This window comes from Hemicordylus capensis, chromosome 6, assembly GCF_027244095.1.
Source record: "Hemicordylus capensis ecotype Gifberg chromosome 6, rHemCap1.1.pri, whole genome shotgun sequence".
Taxonomy (NCBI): Eukaryota; Metazoa; Chordata; class Lepidosauria; order Squamata; family Cordylidae; genus Hemicordylus; species Hemicordylus capensis.
In genome coordinates, this window is record NC_069662.1 from 111010143 (window position 1) to 111030851 (window position 20709).

Sequence of the window (20709 nt, forward strand, 5' to 3'; positions counted from 1 at the left end):
TTGAATCTCCCCTCAGGTACAAAGGAGGAGGTAAGGAATGGGGAAACACATAAGCCTGAGGCTCATGCTGGCTTGTGCTTACCCTTTAAGGAGACACTTTTCAAGTGATGATTCTCTTATATGTAGAAGAGGAAAGAGCAATTGTCCCTATTCAAATGGCCTGATCCAGGAGAGTTGTTCTTATGTTCTTGAGAGCTATGCACACTCCCGGTTTGGGGTTGTGAGTAAATGAAAAACAAGATAGGAGGTGGGAAGCATGATTGTCTGCAAAGTCCCAGCTGCTTAGGATAGTTTTTCTGGGAGATGGAATCTGGATAGGGCGTACTCATCCTACCCAGCTGGAGCTTAGCAGACAAGCTCCCTGGGACCTACTTTGTTTTTCACACACACACAACTGAAAATTGGGAGCACACACAGCTCCCCAAACTGGGTAGGATACTCATCATACCCAGTTTGTGTTGTATGAAAAAGCCTATTGTTGAATAAAGTTGTGCCATTGAGTCGGTGTCAACTCCTGGTGACCACAGAGCCATATGGATTTCTGGGAAACGTATCAATGGGGATTCGAAAAGGCAGCCTCTTGCTCCCTAGGCAAGTTACTTCCCCACTGTGCCATTAGGTGGCCTATTGTTGAATAGTGATATATAAATTATATTGGCACAGGGTTGAGCAGGTTGCTTGTTTCACATACCGGGGGTAGTCCTCCATGACTCTGGCTCAGGAAAGGCCCATTGCGATCACATTGCCCTCATGGCGCAGAGGAGCTCAACTGCCATTCTGAAATTGTTACAGACTGGAGGTGGCCAATACGTACCCGAAGTGCTCAAATTATTCGAGGCCAAGCCACTGGCGCAATTACTCTATGGTGCCCATCTGGGGGGCCCCTCCAATTTTGCTTCACTAGAATGAGTCCTGTCCAAATTGCTAAGAGCGGCCTTCCAAGTGCCCTGCTATGTCTCCAGTGGTATCCTATGCTTGGAAACTGGTATGATAAAGGTTGAGGCCAGAATGTGGATGACCATTCTTAACCTCTGGCTTAAATTATCCCTCAGCCCTTGGGGCCTGGCCCCTTTGACCCTGCAGGACAAATTTCAATCTTCCTGGAAACGGGCCATTTGGACTAAAGTGGCATTACTGGGCTTCTCCCCTCCTCTCCTCCTCGCTATGGGCTGTGACCAGGCAAAAACAGTCACCAAATAGAGGATATTGGACACTGAGCACCAGGTCAACCTTGACAGGGCTCCAAGCTTCCTGTCCTCAGAAAGACTTGGATACTCTGTCTCCCCCACTGAGTACTTGTCACAGTTGGAAATCTGAAGCCACAGAAGGGCCTTCGCCCTTGCCTGTTGTCATGCCCTCCCCTCCACTGTTTTAGCAGGCAAATATAGAACGATTCCAGTCATGGAGAGGCTTTGTCCCTGTGACGCTGGGGACGTTGAAACCACAAGAGCATGTTCTCATCTCTTGCCCCTTCTATAGAGACAGTCGTGCCAAACTTATACTTCCACTACTCCCCAATTACCCTGGTTGCCCAAGCCAAGCCTGCACCTGGATGCTGCTATCAGACGAAGACTGGGACTTCATGTATAACACTACCAAGTTCTGCACAGCATTGTGTAAGATCCATTGGGCCCTGACTGCCAGCCCATAACCATATATCAGCCTTTTATTGTTTTTAACTACTGGCTATTTTACTTGCCCGCTCAATTCTCCCAGTTAGCCAATCTATTTTACATATCTTGTTTTAGCCACTTCATTTTACATCTTTCTCCATTTCTGTGTCTTACCCTATACATATTTTATATATTCTATGTTCCTTTTAAATATAGATCCTTACAATTAGGGCTATAATCTTAATGATTTTACAGTTTTGTTCCCTGTCTCGCCACCTCTGTTTTAAGGTGCAGTCACTTTATAGTACTACAAAACTGTATCATAGTATCAATTTGCTCATTTTTTTAAAAAAAATACAGCTGTTTAATAATCTCATAGCTACCCTCTTTTCTAAGGGTAGCAGCTTTATAGCATTATAATATAGCTTTATATATTAGAGTAGTAATTTTAAAGTAATATGGTTTTATGGTTCCATAATTTGTTTTTGAATCATGCTCTACAGTTCTATCCTATGCTGGTCTTCAACCGTAATAAAGATGATTGATTGGTTGATACTGGCACAGTCGTGCCAGTAGAGTTAAGATGGAGAGTAGTTTCAACATTTAATAATTATAAGTCCTGAGCATTCTATTGTTTATAAAATCCAAACAATGTGTCCGTTCTGCCTGGCCATCAGCACACATTCACTAGGTGACAAGAGATTCCTGTCCTCCAAATTTGGTGAGGATCAAATTTAAAATTTAAAATGCGTTTAAAAATGACTTAGAGCAGTTTAAAGGTTTTCCCTTTTGAATGGGTTTAAAGGGTTGGCAGCATTCTTTTGGACTGAGAAAGTAGTATTTAAATGATTTTGTAGTCTATTTGCATAGTTTCAGCCTTTAGACTGCATGCCAGAAAAGAGTGTTTTGTATATCCCTCTGGGACCCAATCAATGATTTTTTTTCACAATTGATACTCAAAATTGAATTTTAAAAGACTGAAAAATGAATCTTTACTGCTAAAAGAGTCTGTGCAGTCAAACTTTCGAAGCTGCGGTGCCCACAGCATTGCCCACAACCAGTATGGTGGTCAGCTCCTTCCCAGTCCAAGACTTGGGAGCCCAACCCTGCTTGTACTGGTAGCTATACCTTGCAATATAATGCTTCTTTGACTTCATCCCATTATATATTTTTTTATTTTCTGCTTAAAGTGCCCACTTCAGGCATGTAAAGTCGTTCAGTTTAAAGTGGTTCGACAAACCACTTGTACAGTAGTCATATGATACTTTGCTTTTTCAGAGGCTCCGAGAACATAAAATGGCAGACAAATGAAGAAAAGCCTTTTAAAGGTGTCGTTAAATTTAATTTTGAAAACATGCCTTTGCCAGTAGAGGCACTTCATCCAGAAGGTTGCCTCTCCAACACAGAATAGGTCCCTATCCCTCCTCCTATGGAGGTAAGCTAGCCTTTCAGTAATGAAGCATTGTCTGCTCTCCTCTCACCTCCACGCCCTGCCTTCCTTCTGTGCAGCTTCTCATTCCACTGCTGCCTCAGGCTTTACTCTCCCAGCTCCACCCAGTCACCCAGCCAGCCACTGATCATTACCAGTGGCATAGGGAGGCTGGTGGTGGCCCCAGTTCAGCCCGCCGCCAGCAGCCCCCCTAGCCACACCCTGTGCATCTGACGCCAGACACCGCGTCTAAAGTCAGATGCAGGGGGAGTGGCTGGGGTGCCAGGAGCGGCCCCTGAGCATGGCAGACTGGGTTCTTTGAACCCCTCACACAATGGTAGCTCTGCCCCTGTTCATTACATTTCCTCTCTCCCAGTCTCCCTCCCTGTGGAAGTCTGTAGTTATCTGCCTCCCACCTAGCGCTTAAACCTCCTGAACTCACAGCCCTTCAGGTTAACCTTCCATCCCCACGTGGCTTTAGTTCTCTCCCTGCACCACCAGGCAGGGCAACCCTCCCTTACCAACTGTAGTAAATCTCCCTCTCATGAAGAGCCTCTTTAACTTCCTTTCAGCGTCTCTTATTGCCCCACCCCTTTGAAGCAGTTATGGTTGAATGGCTGGTGTGTGTGTGTGTGTGTGTGTGTGTGTGTGTGTGTGTGTAGAACCTGTGAAGACTTTGTACAGTCTCCTATATCATTCTGGCTTTAGAAATTAGGCTCCATGCAAGCATACTTTGCCAGGATTTTTCCTGGAGTCATCCAGGGCAAGTTTCCAGGACTCAAATGGCCTATTGAAGCTATTGCAGTTTATTTTCAGACTTCAGGTAAATCGGTGGCCTTTGAGGGTAGTACTATGCCTTGAAGAGACATATCAGGCCGAAAATCATCAGGGACATCTATAGGAAGTGTTTGGGGAAGCTGCATCTGTTGAATGTCTGCCTAGATGCATCCCTCCCCAGCCCAATGTCCAGCTGAAGGACCAAGGCAAATTGTGGGTGCATGGAGCCTCATTTCTAAAGCCAGCATGATATACGATACTGTACAAAATCTTTGCAGCTTTACAGTTAAGACAGGGACCTTAACTTGGAATTCCCATGCTTTTAAGAGCATGAGTGAAAATGTAAGCCCATCTTAACTCTCATCTGAAACCGGAGGGTTTTTTTATTACGAATTTGCAAAATTTTTGGAATTGAATATTCTAAACAAACAAATAAACAACCAAACAACCACCTTTCATGGATTGTTATTTAATTTGAACCAGGCAATTGACTCTGAAGCACAGACCCTTTGTAGCAAAGAGCAACTTCTTTGTCCTAATTCAGCAGCTCCAATTCAGCATTTTCAGGGACTGCACCATTCCCTTCAATATGTTGAACTCTTTTGTGTTCACAGAGGAAAATCTATGAAGAACAGTTCTGATACCAAATTGAACGGATCAGTCTCTCTCCTTATGGGGCTCCAGATGTGCATCAAATTAGACTTTGCATTGTCAAAATGCAGCCAGCATGAAGCAGGAAAGAAAAAGAACAAAAAAGATAAAGCTTCCAATATGCCTCTATCAGCAAAGCTCATTGTGAAGTCCTCAAATCAGTCTGTGTCAGAAGAGCCAATTCTGTTTGATATGAGTCACTTTCCCTTGTGACAAGGGCAGTCTTCTACTTCCAATACTGTCAGAATTAGGGCATTGGTTTAATATCAAAGCTTTTAGCATAGGGCATATAATAGGCAAATGTTGTTAGAAAGCATTCCCAGTTTCAAATTTGCCTGTTTTAAAAATCATTTCGATGTATTTCACAATCTTAGGAGTTAGTGGAAGGAGTTAGAGAGCTGTAACATTTCCCAGGAATTAACAGCATATATTTTTAAAAGGTACATATTGTACAGTATGTAGGCCCAACAATGAATACGTTACGATGAAAATTGCTTGACCTGCACACAATTGTGCTTAAATGCTCTTCTGAACAGGGTGGATGTATGCCTTTTTTATTCCTCCTCCTTTATCTTTTTTGGAGGATTGTCAATCTTCCTCTGAATGTTTATGAAATGGTCAAGAAAACTTAAGTTGAGAAATTACTCCTTTTATATGATGTTCTCTCTCACACACATGCACTACATTAGGTCTGATATCTTGTGAAGACCCTGTATATAGTCCCAACAGTATACAGAACAATGTAGGACTGTCTGTTCAGCTGTCCTCGAGAGAACTTAATCCCTAAAAAGATCCAGGTGCTTCTTTCTTCTATTTAGGGGGCAAAAATGAAAAACCCATTTCCCTCCAGCAGGTTTTCCAGGGAGTTTAAAGGGCAAGATATTATGCTGTTGCTGCTTATCTTTATTGTTCTCTATCGGCTATTTTAGACTGAAGTATTAATTAGATAATGGCTTGAATGTGCTTTATTACTGGTGCAGAGAGGCAGGAAACACCATTATTAAATGAATAAATACACACTAATAAGGAACAAATAGTGATTTAGAAAGCATTGACGAGCACTGGTGGAGCATCAGGCCTTTCCTTGGTCATCACTTCTGCTGAACTGTTGCATAGTTCTAGGCAAATATCACAAAGTGGAGAGATAAACCCTGCGAGCACAGAGACCTTTGGAAGTAATTCTATGAAGGGCAAAGTTATGTGGATAAAATGTCCCAGATGACTGACACAAAGCAAGTGGTAGATTTAGCAGGTCTTTGTCTGAACTACTGATCTAGCATGACAGCATTTCAGCGGGCTGCCAGTCCTTTTTATATCTCCATTCCTGACTCTAGCAGTAGCAGCATGTCCAGCCTCCCCCACTATCGCTAACCCCCTAACTCTCACAGATATATAATTTATACAGGCAGATGAAACAACATAAACAGCTGCTTTTCATCATATGCCAACAAGTATCTGAAATGTTGTCATCTTGTGGCTGGTGAGTGGTATAACAGACAAATGTCACATTTCCAAAATACATTAACACAGCCATCAGAGTATATTTACCATCTTGGGCCCTGTGAAATAGATTCCTTCCAATTTCACAAATTGCTTTCATTTAAAACCTTCTTCTGTTGTAAAATACTGGGTACCTTCATGCAGATTCTGTATAATCCAGTGTAAGTAGATTGGGCAGTTACATATATACCTAGCTAAATGTTTTGGCTAAATCCCTGGCCACCCATGCAAGTAACATAAGATCATATTTTCACTTGACAGATGAAGAAATAAAGGTAGAGGGACCAAATGAACTGCCTAACTTTGCATCAGAAATCTATGCCAAAAGCCACATTTCTAATATACGTTCCTAATTTTCTGCCTTATCTACAAAATCATCATCCCTTCACATTAGAGTAGCTGCAAAGACAGAAACAAATTATCTCAGATGGCTCTTAATAGTGCTTCCTCTCATTCATTCCACTTATGCGAGTGGTTACCAGAACAGTTCCAGCTTAATATCTGCTAAATAATATGTTATACTAAGCACATCCTTTTTAGCAATCATGCTGCCCATAGTAATTATCCAAGAGAACATTTTAAAAAAAAAAACAACCCAACAACTTCTGAGTCATTTGTGAGTCACAGTTTTGCATCAATGAAGACCTAGTCTTGGCTCCACTTCCCCTCACCCCCAAAACAACAATATGAGATGACTACAATATAGATATTTGCTTTGGAAACTTCATTTGTGAGCACAACTCCAGATAGTCTCTAGTCTAGATGAACAACTCTAGATGTTCAGCCACAGCAGCACAAAGTGACTCTTTTCTAGGCAATGTCAAGTGAGACCCTGAATCTATATATTAATTCCAAACTGAGGAGCTATGGGAAACACCCTGTAGGTGACACTAAATATATATTTGGGACCACTGAGCCACCCACTCCCAATATCTGATCATCAGCTGAGGTCAGTGGAATTGAGTACAGCTACACTCCCAAAAGAACGTTAGTCTCCACAAACACTACCCTTGAGGCCTTCTCACTATGGTAAAGTACCATAGTTCATTTCCTCCTATGCTACCATGATTAATGCATCAAAGTCATTCCACACAGCAAACCCCAGTTTCTGCTATTGACTGCTAGGTCTCTCTGTGAGTCATTGTGAAAGCAGCTTGTGGATGAACTTGTGAGTGGAAAGATATGAGGATTTGTGGAAGTGTGAGGTCAAAAGGAGGGATGGATAGACAATCTATTCATCCAACCGGGCCAGGTCGGTTTGAATCCACTTTGGATTCTAACCAAACCAACAAATTTGGTTCTGTGTACACCTCTACAAGATGCCTCTAAAGACCAGTTGCAGGGGAGCAACAGCAAAAGAGTGCATGTCCTCACCTCTTGTCTGTGGGCTTCTCGGGGGCATCTGGTGGCCCCTATGGGGAACAAGATGCTGGACTGTATGGACCTTGGGCCTGATCCAGCAGAGCTGTTTTAATCTCATTTCATCTCATGAGTGTCCATCTGCAGTCTGAAATAGTACATCCCAGGCACCATCTCAGTGAAACCAGGACTTGGTTTTACAGAATTAAACAAACCATTTTATTGAGCATCACATGGGAAATTGAAATAATATAATTTTCAATTATATTATTTAAATTATTTCAGATAAAATAATTTTCACATGGAGTTGACAGCAAGAATCATTCAAGGGACGAAAAGGATTGATTTATGTGGAATTTTCTTTTCCTGATATTTTGTTAGAAGCCTTGGTAGTGGAAATAGGCATATCCTGATGAAATGTTGTGAATACCACCAAACTGGGAAACATTGCAAATAATAACAATGATCATAATGCTTTAAAAGACGGATGCTGGGACCAACCTTATGGACTGGAGGAAAATAAGTTGGATGAGATGCAGTAGCAGCAACCGAAGAGTTGTCAAACTGGGAACTCATACTAATGACTTTTTGCTGTTTTGTTTTTTTTCCCATTTTCCTTGCAGCTAATTCTCTGGAAATGGTAAAGGAAGAAAGAGACCTTGAGGTACTGTTTGATCACAAATGGCTGTGAGAAACCAGTGTGTTTTACTCATAAAAAGAAATATACTGCTAGCATCCTGATCCTATTCATGTTAAAAACTTGATTTCAATGGGATTTACCTTCAGTTATAGGAGCTAGCCCCCCAACATCAATATTCCATTCACAGACAGCAAACAGCTCCCACCAGTCACTCTGAATACCCTGGGGATAACACTGTGAGGCGGTTCCCATGATCAGTGGGAACCGCTAAAATGGGGTTTGCGGGGAGAGTGGGCTTAGCCCGCACTCCCCGCAGATGAGCAGTCAGTCTGCTCCAGGCGGCCAGACCAGCCGCCCGCACGACTTCCAGCTCCGTTACGAAGCCGGTGGGGGCTGGGGGGATCAGGAGCCATGCAGCCCCCAGAAGTTCCAGCATGCCCTGCATGAGCGCGCAGGGCATGCTGGAGAGACCCCTGAGCCAGGTAGGGGTGTACATTTTGGAATTTTCTTGTTTCGATTTGTATCCGAATCGAAACACCCCCGTTTTGTTTTGTACCCAAATTTTCTGAATCCAAATCAGCCCTGTTTTGTTTTGTAGCCGAATTTTCCGAATCCAAATCAGAATCGATTTGGATTTTTAAAAAGGGTCCCAGGGCAAAAAGAGTGGGTGGTGGTGGTAGTGTCCAATGGATGGAAGCTACGAGCTAAATTTCAAAGGAATTAGGCAAAGGGCTGATTTTTTGTGAATTTTTAAAGTTTACACATCTTTAAGAATTTTCCCGTAGGGAATAATGGAGATTCCAGCAAATGTATTGCTTCAAATCAAGGGGAAAGGGATGACCCAGAGTGGAGTGTGGTGGGTGGTAGTGCCCAATGGGGGCAAGGAAACTTCCAGAATTATTTCAAAGGAATTGGGCAAAGGGCTGATGTTTTGTGATTTGATGAAGTTTACATGTCTAAGATTTCTCCCATAGGGAATAATGGAGGTTTAGGTTTCAGCAGCCCCATAATTCCACTTGGGGGGCACTGGGGTTGCCCAGAGCGAGGGGTTGTGTAGTGCACATAGGGTGCCAACCAACCCCATACCCACAAGCCCGTGGGGTACTGGGTTTTGTTGTTTCTGAGGTGTTCATTGTAGATTCTCTGGTAGCATATGAGATTTTCAGGGAAAAACAAGTATCCACTTTTATATGCTACCAGAAAATCTACACTCAGAACACCACAGAATCAACAGAACCCAGCACCCCATGGGTTAGCAATCCTTCCCCTGGCCAATGTGGGGTCAGTAAAGAGTGGCAAGAAGCAAAAGAGCCAATACGGAACAAGGAGGGAATTGTCAGCAGGTCAGCCCATGATTTAGGTCACCGATCAGAAGGGTGGGAAATTCAAAGAGATGTCAAACACAAAATGGAGACTGACTCAGAGATCACCACAAAATGGAGGTCCAAAACAACAAAACGTTTTGTAGCCGAAACAGGGACATTTTGTTTTGTATACAAAACTTTTGTATCTGGAAAATGGGTGTTTTGTTTTGTCTACAAAAGACCCCAAACAGGCTGTTTTGGGTACAAAACGTTTTGTATCTGAAACGTTTCGCACATCCCTAGAGCCAGGAGACTGCTTTTTAGCATCCCAGTCAGGAGTCTACTCGTGAGTTGCCGTGGCATGGATCCGCACTGCGGCAACATGCAATCATAGAGCATAGGTTAGCGGAGGACTCGCTCCACTAACCTGGGCTTAGGGGAGCGTTATTTAAGTGGGTGGCCCGCTTGAGAGCAACCAGGCTCGCCTGCGAGCTCAGTGGTTCTCATGGTTGCCAGAAAGTAGGCTCGTCTCCCTTAGCCCGCTTTTTGGTGACTGTGAGAATCGCCTCTATGTCTGTCTCTTGTTTTCATGTATTGATCATGTAGCAATATCTATCACTTTCACATAGAAAAGTGGCATAGGAACATAGGAAACAGCCATATACTGAGTCAGACCATCTAGCTCAGTATTGTCTTCACAGACTGGCAGCAGCTTCTCCAAGGTTGCAGGCAGGAATCTCTCTCAGCCCTATCTTGGAGAAGCCAGGGAGGGAACTTGAAACCTTCTGATCTTCCCAGAGCGGCTCCATCCCCTGAGGGGAATATCTCACAATGCTCACACATCAAGTTGCCCATTCAGATGCAACCAGGACAGACCCTGCTTAGCTATGGGGACAAGTCATGCTTGCTACCACAAGACCAGCTCTCCTCTCTATATGGCGTGAATGCCATATAGCTGTTTTGCTGTGCACACATACAGTAGGAAACTGTAATGGGCCATTAGTTCCCAATGTATATAAACCAAATAAAACAGACCTTTAGTATATGCTGATCACATGTCACATATAAAGAATATGTGTGACTGTATTATATAGAAGAGAATTCTGTTTCAAAAAACTGCATGTGATTGGAGCCTCATTAATACAAATCAAAGGCTGGCCTCGGAGGTGCAGGATGAGTCACAGGACCCCTGATTTGAGCCCTGCTATACCTGCTTCCAAAACACAGAACAATTTAACATGGCCTTAACTCAGTCGTGAGAACCTACTTTGCAAGCAGAAGGACCCAGGTTTAATCCCCTCCCCAGCATCTCCAGGAAGGGTGGGGAAAACCCCTGTCTAAATGCTTAGAAAGCTGCTGCCAGGCAGTGTAGACAATACTGAGGTAGATGGACGAAGGATCTGACTCAGGAGAAGGCAGCTTTATATATTCAGAAATGACTTGTATAGCAAAAACAGAGCAGACTTTACTAAAGCATGGGCCAAACGCCAAGTTTTAAAGGTGAGGTTTAAGGTAAGGCAGCAGTTATCACATCCACCTCACACACAGAAGAAGTTCAAAACCAGGCAGCAGCATCCCTTTGAGGTCGAGTCATCAGCCCAGTGGTAGAGCATCTGCTTTGTACCATAGAAGGTCCCAGGTTCAATCCCTAGCATCTGCCAGGTAAGACTGGGAAAGACTCCTGTCTGAAGCCCAGAGAGCCACTGTCACTCAGTGTAGGCCAGAAGTTCCTAACCTGTGGTACTCCAGATGTTGCTGAACTACAACCCTCATCATCCCCAGTTACAATTGTGGCTGGAGTTGATGGGAGTTGTAGTTCAGCAACAACTGGAGTACCATAGGTTAGGTAGACAATCCTGTTGTGTAGACAATACTGAGCTAGACAGACAAGCATATAAGGCAGCTATCTATGTATTATTATTTTTATTTATTATTATTTATTTATTTGATTTGTATGCTGCCCTTCCAAAATGGCTCAGGGCGGTTTTATTTATTATTATTTATTTATTTGATTTGTATACTGCCCTTCCAAAATGGCTCAGGCAAAGGACGCCTGGGAGTTTTGAAGAGCAACGTCAGGAAAGGGGCGGCAGGGAGGTGTCCTGCCACCCCAATTACTCTTAGAATTACGGGTGCCAGAGCGGGAAAGCGGCGGGAGGGGTAAGTAAACCCTCCCGCCGCTCTTAAAGGTACCCCCCCACCCCAGTGCCAGACCGCAGTTGGCAGTTCTGTGCATGCCCCTACTTTCCAGCGGTCGTGAGAATAGCCTCAGTGTCTTCTTGCAGGAGAATCATACTCCTTCAATTGCTGTGTCATGCATTTTGAAACATGAAGGTGACTGTTTCCTATAAGCTGAAATATGGGGCATGGGTGGAAGCACATTCTATTCTAACTGAATTTAAAAACAAGATAACTGATCAGCAATTTTTTGGACTGAGAAAGAGAGCCAGCTAATCCATACCCTGTGATACCTTCACCTTCTAATTTTATCTTTTCATTGCTGCTGTTTACCAGGTTATCTAACAGATCAAATGCCAAAATGTTGGGCTGGCAGTTATTCAAGCAACATAAGCAAGTTTTGCTGCAACCAAGGGGAAATACTTAGACGACACTATGGTGAACAGCAGATGTCTGCAGTTTATTTTCCATGATTGGATTTTAATAGAATTTGCATGAGGTCTTATTTATGTTCAAGATATCACATTAGGGACCTGAGGTTCTCTGTGCAAACTTGATATATGCTGAAGAAAACTAGAAAAAGTCCAGGGAAGTTTATTTTCTGCAAATGATTCATGAACAGCTCTCTGCTAGTTATTGTCATCAGCAGCTGTGTGTTTTGTCCTATTAAATCATATTTCCCACCACCACATCTTTGGCAGAGGTCTTTGGCAGGTGTAGAGTTCTCTTCAGAAACTACTTCCTGCCAGCCACCATTTTATTCTCAGAATGCCCTGGAAATGATTTTATATCATAATGCAATGACATTCTGAGGGTACTTCTGGGGAAAAAAATTTGGCTGGCAAGGACTATAGAGAAGTGCTGTAATGCAGTTTCTGCTGCTGCCGACCAGCGGGCTGCCATTTGTTTCCCAGAAGCCATCTTTTGAATAATGCTATGTCATGATTAAAAGTCCTTTCAGCATGCAGCATCCAAACAATTCCCAGTCTGCCGTTCGATCAGTGAGCTAGAAAGGGAGAGAGTCCTTGAGAGAGGGGTAGTGATCCTCTCTGCCTATCACTGCAGTTCGAACAATCTACCACAACTCAGTGGTGGGTATTTTATACATAGTGAAAGGCATACACAGTGAATTACTTGTGGGTGGGATTTCTGGACAGGTTGTTTCCTGCTCTCCACGTTATGTGGCACAACTGGACAAGAAAAACAGTACACTACTGGATGTAACAACCCTGCCCAAACCGAAGCCAATATAAATGGTTTCCGGCATATCTAAACCATGCGGTTGTCTGGGATTACAAGGCAGTCATGGCAGGTGGGAGCAATTAGGCCAGCTTTCATATGGCTAACTCCCAATTCAGGCTGCAGATGTAAGAGGGTAGAGGATTAAATCACTGGCTGCATTTGCACGTAACACAAAACCAGAGGTCAGCGGACCCGCGGTTAAATTTTCAAACCACACCACAGACGTTCGTCCAACCATGGTCCAGCAACCTTCAGTTTCTGGGCAGGGGAGCCCTTCGCTCTTCCCTGCCCACCGAGGCTGCATCTCAGCAAGCTCCACAGCACTGGCATTGCCCAACTGTGAGCAAGGCATCAGCATGTCTCAGAAGTGGCTGCCATTGGCTATGATCTTAAAGTGGGGGGGGTGCTGAGGGCGATCGTGACTTTTTGGAATGGTCTGTATGTCTTTGGCATGGAAAGGACATTTACATCCCTTTAAATGCCATGCCAACACTTCTGAAGAAAAGCACTGCCACACTTCTAAGAGCCCTGAAACACAACTGTCTTGCAAAGCATGATTTGGGTGGGAGGTCTTGTGGGGGCACTATTTCCCTTTTACTCAGGAAAGGGAAGGGATCCTGGGAGGGCCTGACCCTCTGCGACCAAGGATTCTCTTGCCAGGGTTCACCCCAGCAAAGTTCACCCCATGAAGAAGACCGAACCACACTCTGGCTCCCCAAGCAGTTTGCTGCCAGCAGACTTGCATTCTCATGAGAAGGCCAGTCTACTGGGGAGGACCTTAGCTTATAACACCCTTGGTCTTCCTTCAGACTGCGCACTCATGAGTTGAGCAAACCCAACAAAGCAAACCACTCTGTCTGCTTAACAATAGCAATTTTGGACCGGAGCCCGCTCCTCCCCTGGGAAGCCTTGCATGGATCCAAAGGAGATTTGGACACCCAATGTGTCAGAGCCTCACCGTGTGTGCAGACAGTATAAACACCAGGTGCAGGGATCTTTACTGTGATTCAGAATTTCTGGATTGGGACCAACATTGCACTGTATGCAGATCTGCCCCATTTTCCAGCAGTGGGGTCACTGTTTCTGGGCATGAGCAAGGGTGGACATGTCCAAATGTGTGAATAGGCTGGCAGAGGGCACAATTCAAAAGCTTCTTGGTGGAAGTCACCAAGACAGGGAGAGCAGTTGCCGGGGTACCCGTCCCCACAGCTTTCCACTATAGAGCAGCCTGGCTGGGTGGGCATCTGCCCTCTGGCCCCCATGGCCTGACACTCTCATGAGAGACTGGTCCATGGGAGTAGGGGATGTCAGCACATTATTAGCGATTTGGCTCGACAAACCTGTCCCCAAAGATGTTTCTTCTCATGGGTTGTGAGGGGTTGTCCCATTGGCCTTATACTCTCATGGGTGAGTGGTCCGCTTGGGATCAGCATCCATCATTATCATAGAGGACGAATCGCCCCTCTCAGTGTTGGCAATGATGTTCCTGCTGCCTGGCCCTTCTCATGCGTAAGCCTAGGGACTACACAGGTAACCCCACATCCTGCTGGGGTGCATGACTCTCTGCACAACGTCAGCCAGTGGCTTCTATTCTGCACCCAGTGCTAGGACTATGTAACAAGAGCTGCATTGGTGGAAGACAGCACAACGTTCAAGGACATGTTCCTGGAGTCAAAAAGGTTGTTTTGGAGGGAGCAGATAGCAGTGAAAATTAGTTTTCCCTCCCCACCCCCACATGCCTTTACCTATTTGGCAACATGCTGGGCAGAGCTGCAATGCAGAGTCTTCCACGGGCACAGCCCTTGTTCCACGGTTCTAAGACTGCACAGAATGTCAGCCATTGGTCTGATCTTGGCCACGGGGAAGGGCACTGCTGGATAAGATAGAAATATGGAACATCGGTTTTAATTCCTCACCCAGTTGATTGTGGAAATGAAATGCCTTAGCAGTGCTAAGGGGCCCTTGTGTGGAAGCAGCCCTTCATAACAGAATTCTTGCTTAGAAACAACTGGATGTGGTCCTCCAGGTGGAGGATTTATTTGGAAAAGGTTGCCAGACTACATGCGTTTTTGCCTAAGACAATTTGAAGGCAAAAGTAGCTTACAGTATATTATATTTGGAACCAGTCCGTTCTGGAAGAACCTCAAGCATTCATGTTCAAAAAGCCTTCTATGAGCTACAAGGCAAGATTTAAAACCTCTTTTAATGTGTAGATAAAACAAATAAAAACAAAGATCTTGCAAACTCGAGCAATGCTCGAGTTTGTAAGATCTTTGTTTTTATGTGTTTTATCTATGCATTAAAAGAGGTCTTAAATCTTGCCGGGAGTAGGGGAGTATGTGTATGTCATTGCCACTATATTGCTTTATGAGCAAAAAGTTACAAAGCAGAGTTTATATCAGGCAGAATGGATCTAAAAATATACAGAGAATTAGTACACTGAACAGGCTGTATTTAGTCTGAAGTAGTTGTCCTCCAGTTCTGGAGGGCAAAGATGGCACCTCCACTTTTAACTGAGATAATCTAATCATGCAAATATCCATGTCAACACATATAAATTTATTGGCACTACGATAAAATGCTGGAAAGTGCTGAGCTCTGCTTTTGAAGCAAGGCCTAAATGTATGCATGCTTTTAAATGTAATGCGCGTTCAATAATTTATTCTAACTCTACATCATGTTAGCCCAGTCCAAAAATTCTTAGCACAGTCATGCTAAAGTCATTTTGAGAAACAAAGGCATCTATTTGTATTAAAATGCCCAAGGGACAGATAAGAAGAGCCAAAAAGTGTTTGCATTCTTATAACAATGATATGCTTTATACAGGGAAAGGTATTTATAGGCACACTTTGGTGTAATCCAGAGCACTATCCTCCACCCCAAAAGCTCAGTACATTCACGGTTTCTCCATTCATTTTAATGGAGATAAATTTCACCCGGGAAACATCCCTTGCTTTTAAGTGAATTGAGAAGACCTGTTTGCATATTTTATTTATTTTAAACAAATAAAGTTAAGCATACTTTGTGACTGACTTACATGAAATCAACAAAAATAACATTTAATAAAATCAGTAAATGGTTTTTAAATAGCCTATGTAAGAATCCTAAAGTCACAATCTGATAAAACCTGCATTAATACCAACCAGACACAGGGTTGTGAGCGGCAAGCTTTCAAGTTCTCAGGAACTCAACTTTTTCTACTGACCTACATTATTTAGGTATTTGTTTCCCTGTTTAAGGAGCTGGTGATGGTGGCCCTTCACCTTGCTGGCTTCTTCTTCTCCTCCTGCTCACTGGGCAATTCATTCTACTGGCCTCTGAAGTGGAAGAAGGGCCACAGCTGGAACGTAGCCACAGAGGTGAGAATCACTTTTTGCCTCACTGACTTCTTCAATTATATTGAAATCCCTGTCATCACAAAAATATTATGGACATATTACATTTCAGAAGACAGAAGATTTCATCCTTCATGCAAATAAACTGCTTCTTAAGGTACATATGATTTTTTAAAAAGTGTGTTCTACATGCTGTATCTTTATTCACACTTAAATAGCTCTCCAGGTCATATTTCTTTATCTCTGTTGAGCTCCTTGACTGTAACTCATCTAAAGGGTTAAAAAACAACAACCAGTACATGGTCTGGAGAAAGAGAGTAGCTGTTCATATATCTGTTGGATCACGACTACTACTATTTTACATAGTGAGTTTTCACAATAGGAGACATAAAGAAACATTTCTTCACATTACTAACTTCTGAAATTCACTACCACAAGTTATATAGGTAGCCTCTAGCTCAGGTGCCTTTCACTTAATAAAGAGCTATACTAATTTAATTAAATAAAGAATAATGTAAATTAATGGCGTAACGGTAATTTGAAAGGTCATTCAAATGTATAGGTTGATCAAAAGTCATTAGCTATTCAGATGGCAACACCAAAAAGCAGAGGGGAAAACATGAAAGGAGAAACTCCTGAAATTCTAAGGTGTCTAAAACCTTAGATGGCCAACATCCAGAATAGCACTGCGCTAGTGCAACACTGCTGCGTTCCAGAAGAACTGCATCATTTATTATTTATTATTTATTTATTATTTACATTTTATATCCCACTCTTCCTCCAAGGAGCCCAGAGCGGTGTACTATATACTTAAGGTTCTCCTCACAACAACCCTGTGAAGTAGGTTAGGCTACATGAACCCTCAAGGATGTATTGTTGTGATGCACAGTGGGCTTCAGAGGGAAGGGGAGATTGTAAAAAAACCGCCCCGTGCCCCACTCACATGACACCTGCCTACTGCCTCTGACTACATACAATCTGTTTCATGGATTATCTAATGGCATAGACTAGATAAGAACTGCTGTAGACAGTGATGCATCAGTATTTTTTAATTGTGAACTGGATTCTTGGGCAGAAAGTTATCCAGATAGTCAACTTATTGTTAATACAATTCCACATGGGCAATTATCTTCTGATAGTGTGGTGTGATTGTTCTGACAATGACTGAATTTTTGTTTTGCTGAAAACCAACCACTCCTTAATATTTCAAGTCCTTTTAAAGGCAATAATAGGCTTCTTTTCACATTCTATTATATTTTCCAACAAATGCCAATACCAATGCATACTCTCCTACAGAGCTTTGTTAATACAATCAAGTGTAAAACACATTCACAGATATGAATCACTTTATATAGTTAGAATTTTGTCCACATTATGCATCCAGACCACCTATGGGCATAATCACAAGTGAAAATCTAATATAGTATTTAGATTTTCCAAAAATATAGCCACAGCCTACTAGAAACATTTTCCATTATCACAGAGACAAATTTTTCAAGAGGTCATGGCAGAATCAATGCATCTCGGGGGATGATTAGGAAGGATTAATCAGATAAAATTTTAAATCTCAACTATCGCTGTCTTTTGTTTCTGTACATACATGTGATCTTAATATTAACGTTTAATACTGAGTTAGACTCACTCTGGCCACAATTTTATAAACTTTATATTTATTCTCTCTAGCTGGTCTGTGTGAATTTCTGCACTTTATTCCACAAAGAAAGAAAAGAGTGTTAAAATAGAAACTCTTGTATATATAGAAATGCTTTCAATATTGAAAATGAATGACACAATTTAATGATGCTGATTTGATTCATTTGAGCTGGATATCCAACAGGAACTGGGTGGTTTCTGGTTCAGCAAGCAAAATCCCATACGGTGTGAGGGTGCAAACTTTTCAGATAAACCAGAAGGGGACAGAAGAGAATCAGGAGTAAAGCAGATGGGAACACATGACAGCTGGTCAAAAAGGTCAAATGACAGTAAGGGAGATAGCACAAAACAAGGCTTGTCGTATAGGTACCAATGCCAATATATTGGTATATACCAATCCTGAAGCCTCTAAGCAAAGATGGGAGAGCTGGAGTGTTTGGTTGCTAACCACAACATAGACAGTGGACATACACCGCCTAGAGATGTACACACCAAGTGATATAAAAATATGATAAACAAACAAACAAACAAACCAAACAATGAAAACCTGGTGGAACAGTGAGTGAATGAGAACCAGTGTAACACTGTTATTCCTGGATACAAACACTACAGAAAAGACAGGGAGAGGCAGATTCGGAGCGGAGTAGCACTGTATATTAAAGAAGGGATAGAATTCAACAAGCTAGAAAATCTAGGAGGACCAGATCCTTCACAGAATAATTATGGGTGACAATATGAGGACTGAAAGGAAATGTGTTACTAGGGACATGTGTTACTATCACCCTTGGGATCAAAACACTGAGGGTGACCTGGAGTTGGTGAAGCAAATCAGAGAGGCATCAAAGAGAAACAGAGCTGTAATAATGGGTAACTTCAATTACCCTCACATAGACTGGGCAAATTCACATGCAGATATTGACAGAGAGGCCAGATTTCTAGACATGCTAAATGACTATGCCTTAGAACAGTTGGTTGCAGAACTAACCATAGAGACAGCAACCTTGGACTTAATCCTGAGTGGTGCCCAGGACCTGGTGTGAGATATCAGAGTTCTAGAACCATAGTGTGATCCAAAGTGGAGTATTGCCAAGGAAGTACAACACAGATGTGTTGGACTTCAGAAAAGGAAACATCTCAAAAATGAGGGGACTGGTAAAAAGGAAGCTGAAAGGGAAGGCCAGAAGGGTCTAATCACTCCAGAAAGCATGGAACTTATTTAAAACCACAATAATAGAAGCCCAGTTAGAATGTATACCAAGAAGAAGGAAAGGAGGACACAAACATGGCTAACAAGTAGAATCAGGATAGCTATAAAAGGGAAGAAGACTTCCTTCAGAAAATGGAAATCCTGCCCAAATGAAAAGAACAGGAAGGAACCTAAACTCTGGCAAAAGAAATGCAAGGAGACAATAAGGGATACAAAAACAGTTTGAAGAGCATATGGCTACAAGTGTCAAGGGGACTAACAAAAACTTCTTTAAATATATCAGAAGCAGAAAACCTGCCAGGGAGATGGTTGGACGCTTAGATGATAAGGGCATGAAAGGGATTATTAAGGAGTACAAGGAAACTGCATAGAAGCTGAATGAGTTACTTGCATCTGTCTTCGTGGCAGAGGCTACTGACCAATATACCCACGCTGGAACTGAGCTTCTTATGCATGGAGGCTGAAGAACTGGGCCCATTTGAGGTGACAAGAGAGGATGTTCTAAACATCTGAAAAAATTAACAGATCACCAGGGCCAGATGGCATCCACCCAAGAATTCTGAAGGAACTCAAATATGAAATTGTTTTGTAACTTGTCCCCTACAATCAGGCTCTGTACCAAAGGACTGGAAAGTAGCTAATGTAACTCTGATTTTCAGAAAGGGATTCTGGGGGGATCTGGGAAACTACAGGCCAGTTAGCTTAACTTCTGTGCCAGATAAATTGATGGAAAGCATATTTAAGGACAAATTTGTTAAATACATAGAAGAATGGGCCTTGCTGAAGGAGAACCAGCATGGCTTCTGCCAGGGCAAATCTTGCCTGATTAATTTTTTGGAGTACTGTGAGAGTGTCAACAGGCGTGTGGATAAAGGTGATCCAGTTGACATAATATATTGAACTTGCAAAAAGCTTTTGATAAACTTCCCCACCAAAGGCTCTTGTGTAAACGTAGCAGTCATGGGATAAGGAGACAGGTTCATGTGTGGATCAGTAACTGGTTGAAGGACAGGAAACAGAGGATAGGAATAAATGGACAGTTTTCACAATGGAGGGAAGTAAGAAGTGGGTCCCCCTGGAATCTGCACTGGGACCAGTGCTTTTTAATTTATTCATAAATGATCTAGAAGTTGGGGTAAGCAGCAAGGTGGCCAAATTTGCAAATGACACTAAACTATTTAGGGTAGTGAAATCCACAACAGATTGTGAGGAGCTCCAAAAGGATCTCTTCAAACTGGGTGAGTGGGTGACAAAATGGCAAATGCAGTTCAATGTAAGCAAGTGTAAAGTGATACATATTGGAGCAAAACACTAGGGATGTGCACAAAACCGGTTTGCCTAGTTCTGTTCAAATTCTAACCAGGTTCGAACCAGGAGAGGGAAGTTTGGTTTTGCTCGAACCCCCCCCCCCCCCACAGTTTGGTTTGAATTCTAACTGTTTTGAACTGGTTCGAACTGGTTTGAACCTGGGTGGGCCAGTAGCTGGCACCCATGGGTACATATCACCCAAACCCTAAAGCAATCAGACACGCATGATATTTTTGAATTTTTTTTTTCTCATAGGGTATAATGGGACTCGAACCATCCCATTATTCCCTATTGTGGAGCACCCATGCGTGCCAACAACCACCCAAACCCTGAAGCAATCGGACACTCCTACGATTTTTTATGAATATTTGAAATATTTTTTTAAATTTTTCTCATAAAGTATAATGGGACCTGAACCAGCCCATTATCCCCTATTGTGGAGCACCTAGAGGCACAAAAGTGGGGTGGGTGGCAGGCACCCAGGGGTGCCTACCACCCACAAAACCCCAAGGC

General features: G+C 42.8%; 1 long non-coding RNA gene across 1 annotated transcript in view; it reads left to right on the top strand.

The window, feature by feature from the left end:
• Window positions 1–12093, top strand: part of LOC128332092 (uncharacterized) — a 34605-nt gene extending 22512 nt beyond the window's left edge. Inside the window, exons 3-4 of the long non-coding RNA XR_008310553.1 lie at window positions 7953–7993; window positions 11788–12093. This is a non-coding gene — a long non-coding RNA (uncharacterized LOC128332092). The remainder of the gene's footprint in view (window positions 1–7952; window positions 7994–11787) is intronic.
• Window positions 12094–20709: the final 8616 nt, after the last annotated feature.